We start from the raw sequence: 14,144 nt of genomic DNA, 5'->3' as shown, positions 1-14,144 counted from the left end.
TTAATTTGTATTATATTCCTCTTAAATTGATGTGTATAACCATAAAATAAAAATAAATTAAAATGAAATAAAATTTAATTATTAAAGAAAATATTATAGATTTTATAACGAAAAATAGAGACAAAAATCTGAAAAAGATTCGGTCTCATCTAGGACTAAAACTCGCTAATGTTAAAATATTTAATATTACAATTTGAGGTTTTTCTCATAAAGTTATTGAAATATAATTATGTAAATAATTTATGAAAACTTCATTTTTTTACTACAATTGTATCGATTCATAAAATTTACAATAAATAAATATAAACATTTATCGGAAACAATTTACATTTCGGTGTTTTTGTGGAAAATCACTAAAATAATACATAATTTTTCGAAGAAAACTTCTTCTAACTGCTTTTCACTTTGTGATGGCATTATTTATTTTTTATTAAAACACAAATAACATTGTTTACATCACTTTATTTCGATACAAAATCTCAACATGTTTCATGAACCAAGTTCACTTCATCAGGAGCACAAGTATACTAAAGTTATAATTAAAATTAGGTCTAGAAAGAAGAGGTAGAAGGAGCGGGGAGGGGTAAGAGTGGGGGAGGGTTATTCAAAGTAGGAATTAAAATGTCATTAGACGGGAAAGACCGGGTAATTGGGAAAATATTTAAAATGGGGTTTATAAATTTTTTTTGTTTATTAATAATATCTGCTTTCATATTCACGTGTTTTCTTATTTCTAGGATTTCAAAATTATTGATTTGAGATACCTTGTAACCAGAATGTAGTATTTTAAAACCTGAATTAATATCGAAAGTATGGTCGTTATTTAATAAATGATCCGCAAATTCTGATTCACAGTTTCCCTTTAAAGCCCTAAGATGTTCTTTAATTCTGATCTCAAAGTTTCTATTAGTTTTTCCTATATAAAAGGAATTACAATCATTACAGTTGAGTTTATAAACACCTGATTTTTTAGTTTGACTATCAATATCTTTATTATTAAGAATATATTTTTTTAATTTGTTATTCGTATAAAACGCCGGTTGAATAGTGAAGGGGATGTTTTTATTTATAATTTTGGAAGTATCATTATCTACAAATAGAATTCTACGCCATTGTTTGTTTGTATCTTTATAAATAGGATAAATATAAAGTTTAAAGAATTTATGTTTAATTTTTTTATTTAGAATTTCATCTATCAATTTATTAGGATAGCCGTTATTAGATGCTATTTGTTTTATGATATTTAATTCTGAGATATAATTAGGATCCGACAAAGGAATAGAAATTAATCTATTAAGCATAGAATGGAAAGCTGCGACTTTTTGAGAAAAGGGATGATTTGATGAATTATGAATGACAATATCAGTGTACGTATCTTTACGGAAAATATTAAAATCTATTTTATTACCTATTATTGTTAAATTTAAATCTAAGAAATTTAAACTCTTATCTATACCTATTTCTAATGTAAATTGAATATTTTTGTGTATTTTATTTAAAAAGTTTAAAAACATGTTCAATTGTCTTTCTGTTCCTAACCAAATGCAAAAAATGTCGTCCACATATCTCTTCCAACAATATACATTTTTAAGTAACAAGGCACCGCTATTAAAAATCTTATTTTATAAATTATTAATAAAAATATCTGCAATCAAAGGACTCGTACTGTTACCCATGGCCAAGCCATCCTTTTGTTTAAAAATTGTATTGTTAAATTGAAAATAATTTTGTTTAAAAATAACTTCGAAAAATAAAATAAGGTCATGGATAAGGTCTTTCTGTAAGTTAGATGAATTTAACAAATTATTGATGATGGTTTTACTTTCTTCTATTGGAATACTAGGGAATAAATTTACTACGTCAAAAGAAACCAACATAGCATGATTAGGAATTTCCAAATCCTTTAGATAATTAACTAATTCTAACGAATTTTTAACTGTGTATGTTGGTTGAAATATATTAGCATTATTAATTACAGTATTGATAGCTGACGCTAATTTAAAAGTTGGGGCATTACAATTAGAGACTACTGGCCTAATAGGTTTGTTCAGTTTATGTATTTTTAATAGGCTGTAAAGTTTAGGAATTTTTGGGTTAATTAAAATCAAATTTTTGTTATTTTTCATGTTTACAAAGATATCACTTTTACAACGTTTAACCGCTTCTTTCACCATTTCTTGACACTTATTAATAGGGTTATTTAGAATTATTTCAAAATTGTCCCCTTGTAGAAAATCCATTGTCTTGTTAATATAGTCAACTTTATCCATGATGATAACACTGTTACCTTTATCTGCCTTTGTAACAACCAGATTTTTTTCCCTCACCATTTTAGAAATATTCTTAGCAATTTTTATGTCAGTATTAGAAATTATATTCTTTTCCCGATTAGGAACTGTTTTTTTGTTGTTAATGTTTTTTATCCCTTCAGCACATTTATAATGGAACGATTTGGGTTGATTAATTAATGCATTGTCCATATCCACTGCCAACAACTCTAATTCTTCTCTATTTTTAATATTAGAATTATAATGCAAGTTATGATTTAGTCCTTTATGTAATAATTTTAACTCTTCCTCCGCAAACTCATGATTAGACATGTTAATTCCTACTTTGAATAACCCTCCCCCACTCTTACCCCTCCCCGCTCCTTCTACCTCTTCTTTCTAGACCTAATTTTAATTATAACTTTAGTATACTTGTGCTCCTGATGAAGTGAACTTGGTTCATGAAACATGTTGAGATTTTGTATCGAAATAAAGTGATGTAAACAATGTTATTTGTGTTTTAATAAAAAATAATACACATACTATTATAGATATTTATTCAAATGATCCAATATAATTTTTTGGTACACAAGTAATCAAATAGTAATTTTTAACTGAAATTTACACCTGATTTCTGCATACCTAATTATGTAAAGTGAAACACATGTTGTGTAATCAGATAATGAGTTGATGGAAATATCATTGATATTACAGCAATTAAATATAATACCCCAGTAAATAACGAAACTTGATGCTATTATGTTTACGTAAATTAGCCATTACGTTGGTAACGTAATATTACACGTAAAGGCATAAAACATACACTCGTAATTAGCATAGCATTAACAGATACACTTAAGGCGACACAAGACTCCAACAACGGGGGCTTGCTCTAGGCTCACATTGTAATTAGTTCCCACGAATTCGTAACGAAAATGTATATTTTATTAGAGCGATCCCTACGAATGTAAGTTATTTATATTTAAGATAAATAAAAACAGTGCTTTTCCGCTAGAATAGTTTATTTTATACGATTTTCAAGTCTGATTGATATGAGGTTTCACAACAGACTTATCTTTCTGGTGAATCCCGAATTTACCAGAAGGTATAAAATTGTCAAACGAAGCGAAGTTCGCAGTCCAAAATGGAGTGCTAACTTCGGAGACTGAATGCTGTTGAAATTAAAACCATGTATGGTCATGTGAGAAATGTGGAGATCCGCAAATAGTGCAAGGCTGATGTAAGCGTAATGAGTAAGATTAAGAAAGGGATGCTTAGATGGTTTGGGCATGTAGAGCGAATGAGCGAAGAAAGGAGTGTAAGTCGAATATATGATGCGAATGCGAATGGTAGCAGAATTCGGAGACGCCCGAGGAAGACATGGCACGATCAAGTGAATCGGATACTCGAGTCGGGCCATGTCAAAAGTCAGAATAATAGAAGAGTATGTGTGAGACGATGTATTGCATGTGGATTAGGCAAAAAGTGTGTGCCAAGAAAAGTCGACTGCGCAAACACAAAACCACACAACTTACTGTTAGCTTTCTGCAACTTATCATCGTCCTGATAATACACTGTCGTGGAGAAACTATTTGATAAAACCAGGAATTTCCTGGGTACATAACCTGTTTATAATATGACTTTAATTAGGGAATTGGAATGAAACAACGTGCTTGGCTAGGCTGACAAAACGAAAGAGAGTTTATAACATATCATAGATAAGTTAAGTACCTAAAGTCATGGTATCTTGAGCATATTTATAACAATTCTATATATTATTTTAATGAGTAAATTGTGAAATAACCCAAATTAATCAAATAAAATTTACTTGTGCGTACCGGGATTTGAACCCGCGACCTCCGACTTAGTACAGAGCCTTATCGCTCGACCACGGACGCCGTCACTAGCTTGCTGAAAGTGTTATAAAAAATTTTAGTCAACTAGAAAAATATTTCTTCCATTTTTTTAGCCTGTGGTTGCACAAATGTGTCCATTTCAAATACCAATACAATTATCTTTCATTAAACTGTTTTATATGTAATACAAATAATAATCATTTCAGGAAAGACTAAATTTTATGTTTGTCATTTTTAATGATATTTGTGATCATAACCTCAAATAACACAACATTCAGAAAACGGAAAAAATTATTGATTGGCGTAACGGTTGAATTTTTACACTTCTTTACAAAATGCAAATGTTCGTTCGTTCAAAATACTTAATCTTTGGAATCTCTTCACTGATTACTTTAAAATTTTGACAAAACGTTGCATTTGAATACATGTGTGTTTTATATGGTGACCGGATAAATCATCAAAATGATAATTCATCACGTCTTTAAAAAGTTATATAAATTCATGGAAAGTGATGAAACAAAAACTTTATTAACTGGGTTAAGTAGGTTAGGTTAGGTTTAAATTTTTTTTTTCATCGTTTCCAATGATTTTATATCACTTTTTAAAAGTGTGTTGAGTTATCATGGAACCGTTTTATATACGTATATACTACCTGTGACAAGAAAAACGCCTTATTTGAAAAACAGCGCAATCCTTTGGAAAAAAAGGCTTTTTAAAAATCTGTTGGACGCAAAAGCATCACGTGATATTGTTTCTCTATCTGCACATATAGACTGAGCCACGGAAATGCGTGGCGGGGTACAGCTAGTTGGTAATAAATGAATATATATAAATAATACTGAAGAGTTATTTTGATATTTTCCAATTGTGTTAATTAAAAGTGGTTAAACTTGAGACTAAAAAACGTACCGAATTTGGCATAAAAAATCTTTCAAAGCTAAAATTCATTCGCCATGACATTACACCCGAAACGCTATTGATTTGGTGCCATTTGACAGGTTTTAAAAATTGTTTCAACTATGAAAACTAACATTTAGGAAAGCATAACTTTCAGGTAGTGATATTTTTGTGGACAATATTTAAAAAATCAATATTAATAGACAATTATAATATCCTATTCCCTTTAGAAGTATTAGATTTGGATTGATTTTAATACTGAAAATGACATTGTTAGAAGGGCAAATGTAAAAGAAAAAGAAGTACTCGATTCGCGCGGCTGTTCACCAAGTCGCTAGTTCTCGCTTCTAGCTAATTAGTAAGCCTGAAGATGGGGTGCGGAGCAGATGTCTGTTGATTGACAATGATCCGGAATTGATTTTTATATTATAATAGTGTTAATTGATTTTATGTTTTAGAATTCTTTCATTTTGGTGAAGACAAGGCTTCAAATATTCTTTTCTTTTAGTAGTATTCGGGAATATCTGGAGGGGTCTGTCCCCATGGGACATGGGAAGCATGTATGGGTACCATTTATTAGATAATCAACACCTCTGACTTAGGTCACTCCAAGTGGCTTACTACTATTGGCGACTTAGCAGGGATGCCATGGTTCATAGGGTGAGGTTTATTTAGGTCACCGGATCAGGAGCCAGATTAAAATACTAGGAGAGGGAGACTTCTTGACCTCTCCATAAGGACTCTCTCAATCCGTCGCCTTGTACCACAGTTCTTCTTCTTTTTTCGTATGTTAAGGGAGTCGAAGGGGAACATTTAGGTCAGTGAGCCAGTCTAGGACCTCAGGCATTGCTCTGTAGACCTCATCATTCCCGCTGGGGAATGAATACAGCGGGCATTATTTAACCTCTTTTTCGGTGGTCTGAAGGACCTTATTTTGTCGACGGTGGACCAGAATTAACGAGGCAGTAAGAAACTAGGCTGTCTCTCAGTGGGGGTCGTGTCGTCGATTTTCTCACATCGGCCGATTGTCAGTTAAGTTTCGACCTATCTTATAAAGTGACTGGTTATCGGAGGAAATTCTCTCCTTCCATCCAGAAGGGTTTTCGGTACTTCGTTTAGTGTGTTATCTGCAGCGCCTTCTTGTATTCCCTCAGTGCAATCTCTAGCCTGATATTTGGCTGGGTTATTTTTGCATGTACGGAGAGCCAACGGAGGGATGTACATTATAAAGCCCCGCTGATGGTTTGCATTGTGGCACTAGCCCATACTGGAGCACAGTATTAAGCTGTTGAGAAAACCAGGACAATGGATGCCGTTCTCAATGTGTTCGCATCGCACCCCCAGCTAGTACAGCAGTGCGAGGGTTGGATTCATATTTCCGGCACTCCTGGACATACTGACCGCCAGCTTTTAACCTAACCCTCATACTTTTTTCGTCCAAGAATATCCTCTTCTTTGTTCCCTTAAATAGCACCATCCCCAAAAATTACATATAACTCGACAAAGTTTCTGTTTTTTACCAATTAATGTAATAATATATAGTTTAAGAAATTTATAAAACGTTGTCTCAAAACGAAACTCTTTACCGTCTCTGCTTTTAAAGATAAGAATATAAATATTTTTGGTTGGTTCCTGAGATGACGGCAAAGGAACAGTGGAAAATATTCTATAACAAACTTCTCGAGGTTAACCCGCCTCGTAAAATTCACCAACGCGTAAATAATACGAAAAAAATTTAGGTTTCGAGAAATTTTATCCTGTAGCCTGTTGGTTTTCTATTCTCCATAACACATATATTTTCGATTCTCAAGATTCCGCATTCCACTTTGCGTATCCGTACAGATTTTTTTTCATGTTATCTTTATAATTTCTAATGAATATAAAAATATCAATTTTGGTAAAGAATATTAAATTGTAACATACAGTTATATATATATATATATGAATTAATTTCACATTTAGTATGTTGAACAGAAAATAAACGGGGTAGGTTCCATTTACAAATACAATTTTTTAATGATTACGATTTATTTTAATTCAAAGGAAACGAAATTCGTAATCATTTTCTTGTCTATTTATTCTCGTAGAGTCAAAATATGCCATCAAATTCTTTCACAGAGGGTCAACATAAAAATAAAATAGAACAATATTATTTCCAAAGAAATTGAAATGACAAACAAAACAGCATATCAAAATGTTTCCGTCAATTTTTTAAAATGAATAATAACATGAAAATACATTTTTACTTGTAGAAATAGTATATTCGTATTTCGTTTAAAGATCAAAGCAAGAGGTTTCAAATAAGCGAGACCTATTTTCCAATTTCTGGAGAAATAGGCACCAATTTAGGCTATAAGTTTTAGTTTTCGTTACAATTCTCTCCGTAAATTGTTGTTTTCCATCGTGCGAGGAAATTTCCAATCTCGCCGACCGTTAACACTTTATGCCTGGCTATCAACATACAAATCGCTGTTTGTGTAATAGTAAATATGAAGAAACCACGCTTCTTTCAGCGTGAGCTGTAAATCGTGGACTCAAATTGGCTGGATAAATTAATCATAAAACCAATTTTCTGAGGAAAGAAATGAGAGAAAGTTCTGAAAAGAAAAGACGATAGATTAAAAGAGTCCTACTGGAGAGGTCAAAGATCTCCCTCACTCAGTCTCCCAATTCCTCGAAGCAGTAGTTGGGCAAATGCATCTGCCGCCAAGACCTAAACAAACCTCACTTCATGAAACCGGGCACCCATGCTAGGTCATGCTATGTAGCAAACCACTTAGGGTGACCTAATGCAGAGGATTCGTTCATTCATCGCCCATATAGAATTCTTCTGAGATGGTTCTCTTCTAATGTTAAAAATAGAAGTCAAGCTGTTGCCTTAAAAGGTTACATGTCACAAATTATAATTATTCCCTCAGGGGTACCTCAAGGTTCTCATTTAGGGCTTCTCTTGTTTACATTATATATAAACGACATAAAACGTGTAAAAAATTATATAAACTTATTGACTCCACAGATGAATGCAACCTGTTACAAGAATACGTTAGCAAAATTAAACAATATTGCGATAACAATCAACTTTATCTAAATACAGAAAAGTGTAACGTTATTACATTTACACGTAAAAAACAGCTGATTAATTATACTTACAAATTAAATCATGTACCCCTACAACGAGTAGAATCAATCAGAGATCTTGGACTACTGCTAGATTTTAAAAGTTATTTAAGGACCATATTTCCTTACGAGATGTACACATTTTCAAGTGTAACTCAAAACATATAAAATGCAAATTACTTAACTGATTAATAAACTTTTTATTTTGTGACATAATCCTATCATCTGAGTTTATTTTATTGTTTTTTATTATAATAAGGCGAAAACTGTATTACTACTAACTGTCTTTATTTGTTTTTATAAAATTTTGTAATTCCGTATAATGTTTATTCTTTTTATTTCTTTCTCATTTAAAAATATATTGTATAGGTGCAAATATTGAATCAACGACAAGAATTCTCTTCACGTTCATTCTCTATGGTTTACATGGCAAGTTCTCTAAGTAATTGCTCCAGTAATAACAGTGATTATTAACAAAATAAAATAATCTCACTTTACTTAATTACAACTGTGAATAAAGTGATTATAAAACTGTGTTAAGTGTTATAAATTTACACGTTTATACGTCCGTAAACTGCAAAAACAAGAACAAATAGTTACAGACTTGACAGCTGCAAGCAACTATTACAACAATAATATTTCCAATATCAGAAGTAACTGAAATAAACATTTAATATGCCTCTTTTCGACAAAGCTCACTGTGCTCAGTGCAAAAAGGCAACAAACAGTGAAAAGACGTACGTTGTGCAAAATGTAGTATGTATTTTCACACTACATGTAGCGGCCTAACTCGCGCCGAATTACAGTCATTCACGGCGAAGTCGGCTCATACTCTTTCGTTCATATGCGACTTCTGTGTCACTCCAAAAGCTGCCTCTCCTCAGGATGAAAAATTAATAGAGAAGCTGAGCGCCGAAGTGAAAAAACTACTTAAGTGTGAATTGACTGATATAAGCAAAACAATCGATTTTTTCTCAAAAAAATTGATGATTATGAGGAAGAAAAGAAAAAAAATTACCGAAAAATAAAAGAAGTACAAAATGAAAACAAAACTTTAAAACAAATGGTCAACAAAATTCAACAAAATGCTCTTGAGACGTCTATAGAAATCTAAGGACTGGAATTAAAAGAAAATGAAAATCCTAACATACCGGTGGAACTCATACTGAAGAAACTAGAGTGTGATGATCTACTTCTGCACAACAACATTGAAAACTGCTACTCAACAAAAAAATCAATCACATTGAAATTAAGAAAAAAAGAAGCTAAAAACAGAATACTTTCCCAAAAAAAGAAAGTTGGGTATTTTACTGCAAAGGATTTGAAATACTCTTCTGAAACAAAGATTTACATAAACGAGAAACTTACGCCCGCCAACAACCAACTTCTTTGGCTAGCAAGATCTACAAAATCTATGGGTTACAAATTTGCTTGGACAAAAAACGGAAATGTATTACTACGAAAAAACCAGGATTTACCAATAATCTACGTGAAGGACGCAAATGATATTCCACTACAATAATTCGGACCCCATATAAAAAAAGACAAAATTAAATAAAAACTTCACACAAAATGGCTTACGCAGACAATATTGTTCCTAAAACCCAGGAATGCGATAACTTCATTGAAATAAATGCAATTTTCGAAGATACTAACTTCAACATGCTGAACATGAATATAAGAAGTATCCGGAAACACTATGACGAATTCTGTATCCTTTTAAATTCTCTATCTTTCCAGCTAGATATAATAATACTTACTGAAACCCAAATGCGAGAATGTGTCCCTTTCAGCTTACCTAACTTTAATACCTTGTCAATACCCTTTAGACATACCTCTCATGATAGCCTTACTTTATTTTATAATACTCTATCTTTATCCAAAATAAATGTAAATATACTAAAATTCCATTACTGTAATGCTGTCCATGTTACTTTTGCTTTAAGGGGAAAAAAATATTCAGTATTAGCTATATATCGATCTCCCTCTTTATCCACAAATCTATTCATTCTCGAAATTGAATCTTTCATAAATGAAGTTAATGTGAACCAATTCGATTAGGAGATATCAACATTAACATACAAAACGCAATATTAAATCCAACTGCAAATGAATACTTGAACTTACTGTATACCAAAGGTTATCTATCTTACGTGAACAGTACCACTAGGCCTAATTATCAAAATGATTCATGTTTAGATCACATATTCCTCAAATCAAATAAAAGTTACCCACATAGATCTGCTACCTTCAAAATTGACATAACATACCACTATCCGACCTTTTATGGTCATTGTACTGAAAAATCACCTTGCTACACAGATCACATAAACCGTCAGCAAATCAAAAGAAAAATTAATTACCAGTCTCTAGACATCTCACTAACAGCCGAAACATGGGTCTCAGTGCTTTCTAATGATGACACAAATATATCTCTAAATAACTTTTATGATGTAATCCAAAACCATATTGAAAAATGTTATGAACCATTAGCAGCACCAAAAAGTAAACACAGACACATAAAACCATGGATTACACGTGGACTAATAATCTCAATTCAGCATAGAAATAAACTGTTAAAATCCTATAAAATTCATGAAAAGCATTGCCTATCCACCAATGAAGCACAAAATTACAACAAACGTAACCATTATATTATATATAGAAATTATCTAAATACTCTTATAAAAAATGCAAACACCGGTATTACTCTGAACAACTACAAAAAGCACATAATGACTCACGAAAAACATGGAACATCATAAATGAGATCTCAAACAGGAATCAAAAAGAACACAAAATTCGTCAAAAAATTATAACTGAAAATAATATAATCTTATTTAATCCTAAAGATATTGCAACCAATTTCAACCACTTTTTTACAAACATCGCCTCTACCCTAATTGACAATGATCCTTCTCTTAGCTTGCACTCTCAGCATGTACCCCCAGACTTTCTGAAGACTAAAAATTCTACCTTCGAACTATCCGAATTTCCCGAAATAACTGAACTTGAAATCGCAAACCACATTGACAATCTAAACGCTAGGTCTGCAAATGGCCCAGACAACTTAAATAACACTACAATTAAATCTATAAAAAACATATAATCAAACCATTACACCATATATTTAACGCATGCATCAGAGATAGTATTTTTCCGAATAAATTCAAACTAGCTAACATCATCCCAATACACAAATCAGGACCTAGATGTAAAACAGACAACTACAGACCAATCACATTAACTTCTCAATTGTCTAAGATATTAGAAAAATTCATTAAAAAACGTATCGTCGATTTTCTGGAATCAAATTCACTCCTTTCATCTAACCAATATGGCTTTAGAACTAAACTAGGTACTGATGATGCTATATTTAATTTAACCAAAAACATTTATTCTAACCTGGACTCAAACATCAAAACTTTAACCATTTTTTTAGATTTGAAGAAAGCCTTTGACACAGTCAACCATAGAACTTTCTTAAAGAAAATATCCAACATTGGAATTCAACATAAATGTCTCACGCTGTTACAAAATTATATATTGAATCGCCAACAATGTACAAAAAATGGAACATATTTGAGCAATTTTGATTTAGTAAAACATGGTGTACCACAAGGAACTGTATTGGGGCCACTACTCTTTCTAATATATATAAATGACTTATGTAATATTAAAATACCTGATAAAATTTTCTCATTTGCTGACGATACTGCAATAAAAGTCTAAGGAAAATCATGGGAAGATACTACTAATAAAGCTAACAAATGTATTACTATTGTCAAAGAGTGTCTAGATAGAAACCTACTTACCCTAAATTATGATAAAACTATTTGTATTCCTTTTTATAACACACAGAAGTCGGCTCCTAAAACCAATCTTAATTTGAAGTTTCATAACGTAAATTGTAACCCAAACACATTCTGTAACTGTGAGGAGATGAAATCTGGAAAAATTATTAAGTATTTAGGTGTAACTATAGATTGTCAACTTAAATGGACCAGCCATATTGAAAAAACTGTTAACAAATTGAGATACCTAAAATATATTTTTAAAAGAATGAGTAATGTAGTAAATATAAAAACCATGAAACTAGTTTATGACTCACTAGTTCATTCATCTCTTTCCTTTGGAATAATTGGCTGGTGCGGAACTTTCAACAATCATGTAAAACCACTAGAAATTGCACAAAAATCAATAATTAAGATAATGTACCAAAAAACTAAATCCTATCCCTCTAAACAATTGTTCCAAGAAACTGAAATTTTGGACCTTAAGCAGACCTATAGTGCTCAATGTCTTAAATTTATTTATACGCGACCAAACAACTTTATTAAAAATTCAAATCGTGCCAGCCAACGACATGGCGCTTGTGAATATGCTGTGCCTCACTGCAAAACCAGGTTGGCCCAAAGGCATATTAGTTTTATTGCTCCAAAAATGTATAATTCTTTATGTACAACCTTTAAAAGGGACACGTGTATAAACCTTCAATGTTTTAAAAAGTACATCAAATCTTGGCTAAAAAACACTGAACTAGATATTTTTTTCTTATAAGTTTTAGCAAAGCTATCTGTAACATTTATATCCAAGTATAGATTATTTTTTATTATTTCACATACATACAAAACAGGGGATATATTTTATTGTTTGCAATGCTTTGTCTGCTAATTCACTTTTTAAGATGTCTTCAAAAACTAGTATTTACCTTATTTTTTGTTTTATTTTAAAACTTTTTACATATTTCATGATTTAGTTTCTTGTATTGCATCTCTACAGTAACTCTTTTAACTCAGTTTGAAAATGGCCTTGTAAGCCGAAACAGCTGTCACAATAATAAAAAACTAAAACACTTGCAGAACTTAATAATAATATTATCAAATTTAATCTAAATTAAATTTATAAAAAAATTAAATGGAGTTCTACGAATTAAACACAAAAACAATAAATAATATCTTTTAAAATAACTTAAATTTATATATGATATTGTATCTCCACTTAAACCATAGAAATAAGATAAAAATACTTATAATACCCACACTCAGGCTTCGCCTTCGTGGGATTTTTTTTTTAATTATGTACATTTATTTCAATATTTTTTATACATTTTTCAATATTTTATGTAACCATGTATGTTTAAAAAAAAAATTCAATAATAAATAAATAAAAAATTAAGGGAACATTATTGGTCTAATATTGTAAATAATTGCTGTTTATGCTAAATATATAAATGATTGTTTGTTTCCTAAACAAAATAAAATAAAATACCCGCATCCCAAAATGAAATGATTCAATATGATAATTAAAGCGTAATGAGAAAGATTAACCAAAGAACTTGGACATTTAGAACGAATGAAAGAAGAAAGGAGAATATATGACGCAAATGTGAAAAATAGAAGACGTTGTAATCGACCGAGGAAGATATAGCAAGATCAGATGAACCAAATTTGCCTCACACGACTGACTGATTTGTATAATGTTCCGAGTTCTGGGTACCGAAACCCTCCTCTCAAATTGAAAAGTTCACAATTGTTCGCTTTTCACTTTTAGTTTACAATTGACATACCAATAATTCCATCATTCCAAACATTTGTTAAACCCTTCCACTGTTATTTAAATAATATTTTTAAAATGTAAATCCGCCTGTCAAAAACACTCGTCGTAAAAATAATATTGAAATGAAGTGTTTGCTTTGCATTTGAATCGGAGCTGTTCAAAATGTCGAGAATGCTATTATAGCGTAATGATACCAGGTTTAGTAATGACGTCATTAAATAAATTCGTCAATCACTGTCAGTTGATAAGTGTCAACTAATACTGTCGGTTGCAGTGGAGGTTGACAAATTATACACAAACTTTAACATCTTTCGCAAACGCGTTAGAAGAAGTATACGATAAGCTGTTTACACAAAACCCAAAAGGTCTTACTTATAAAAATTCCCTAATACGCCGCTGCAGCGTTGGTATAGCTATACTGTGAAGTGGGCCATATACTGCTCGTGTT

Source organism: Hesperophylax consimilis, chromosome 21, assembly GCF_061612785.1.
Source record: "Hesperophylax consimilis isolate HC1 chromosome 21, BYU_Hcon_1.0, whole genome shotgun sequence".
Classification (NCBI taxonomy): Eukaryota; Metazoa; Arthropoda; class Insecta; order Trichoptera; family Limnephilidae; genus Hesperophylax; species Hesperophylax consimilis.
Note: the sequence above shows the minus strand (reverse complement) of the source record.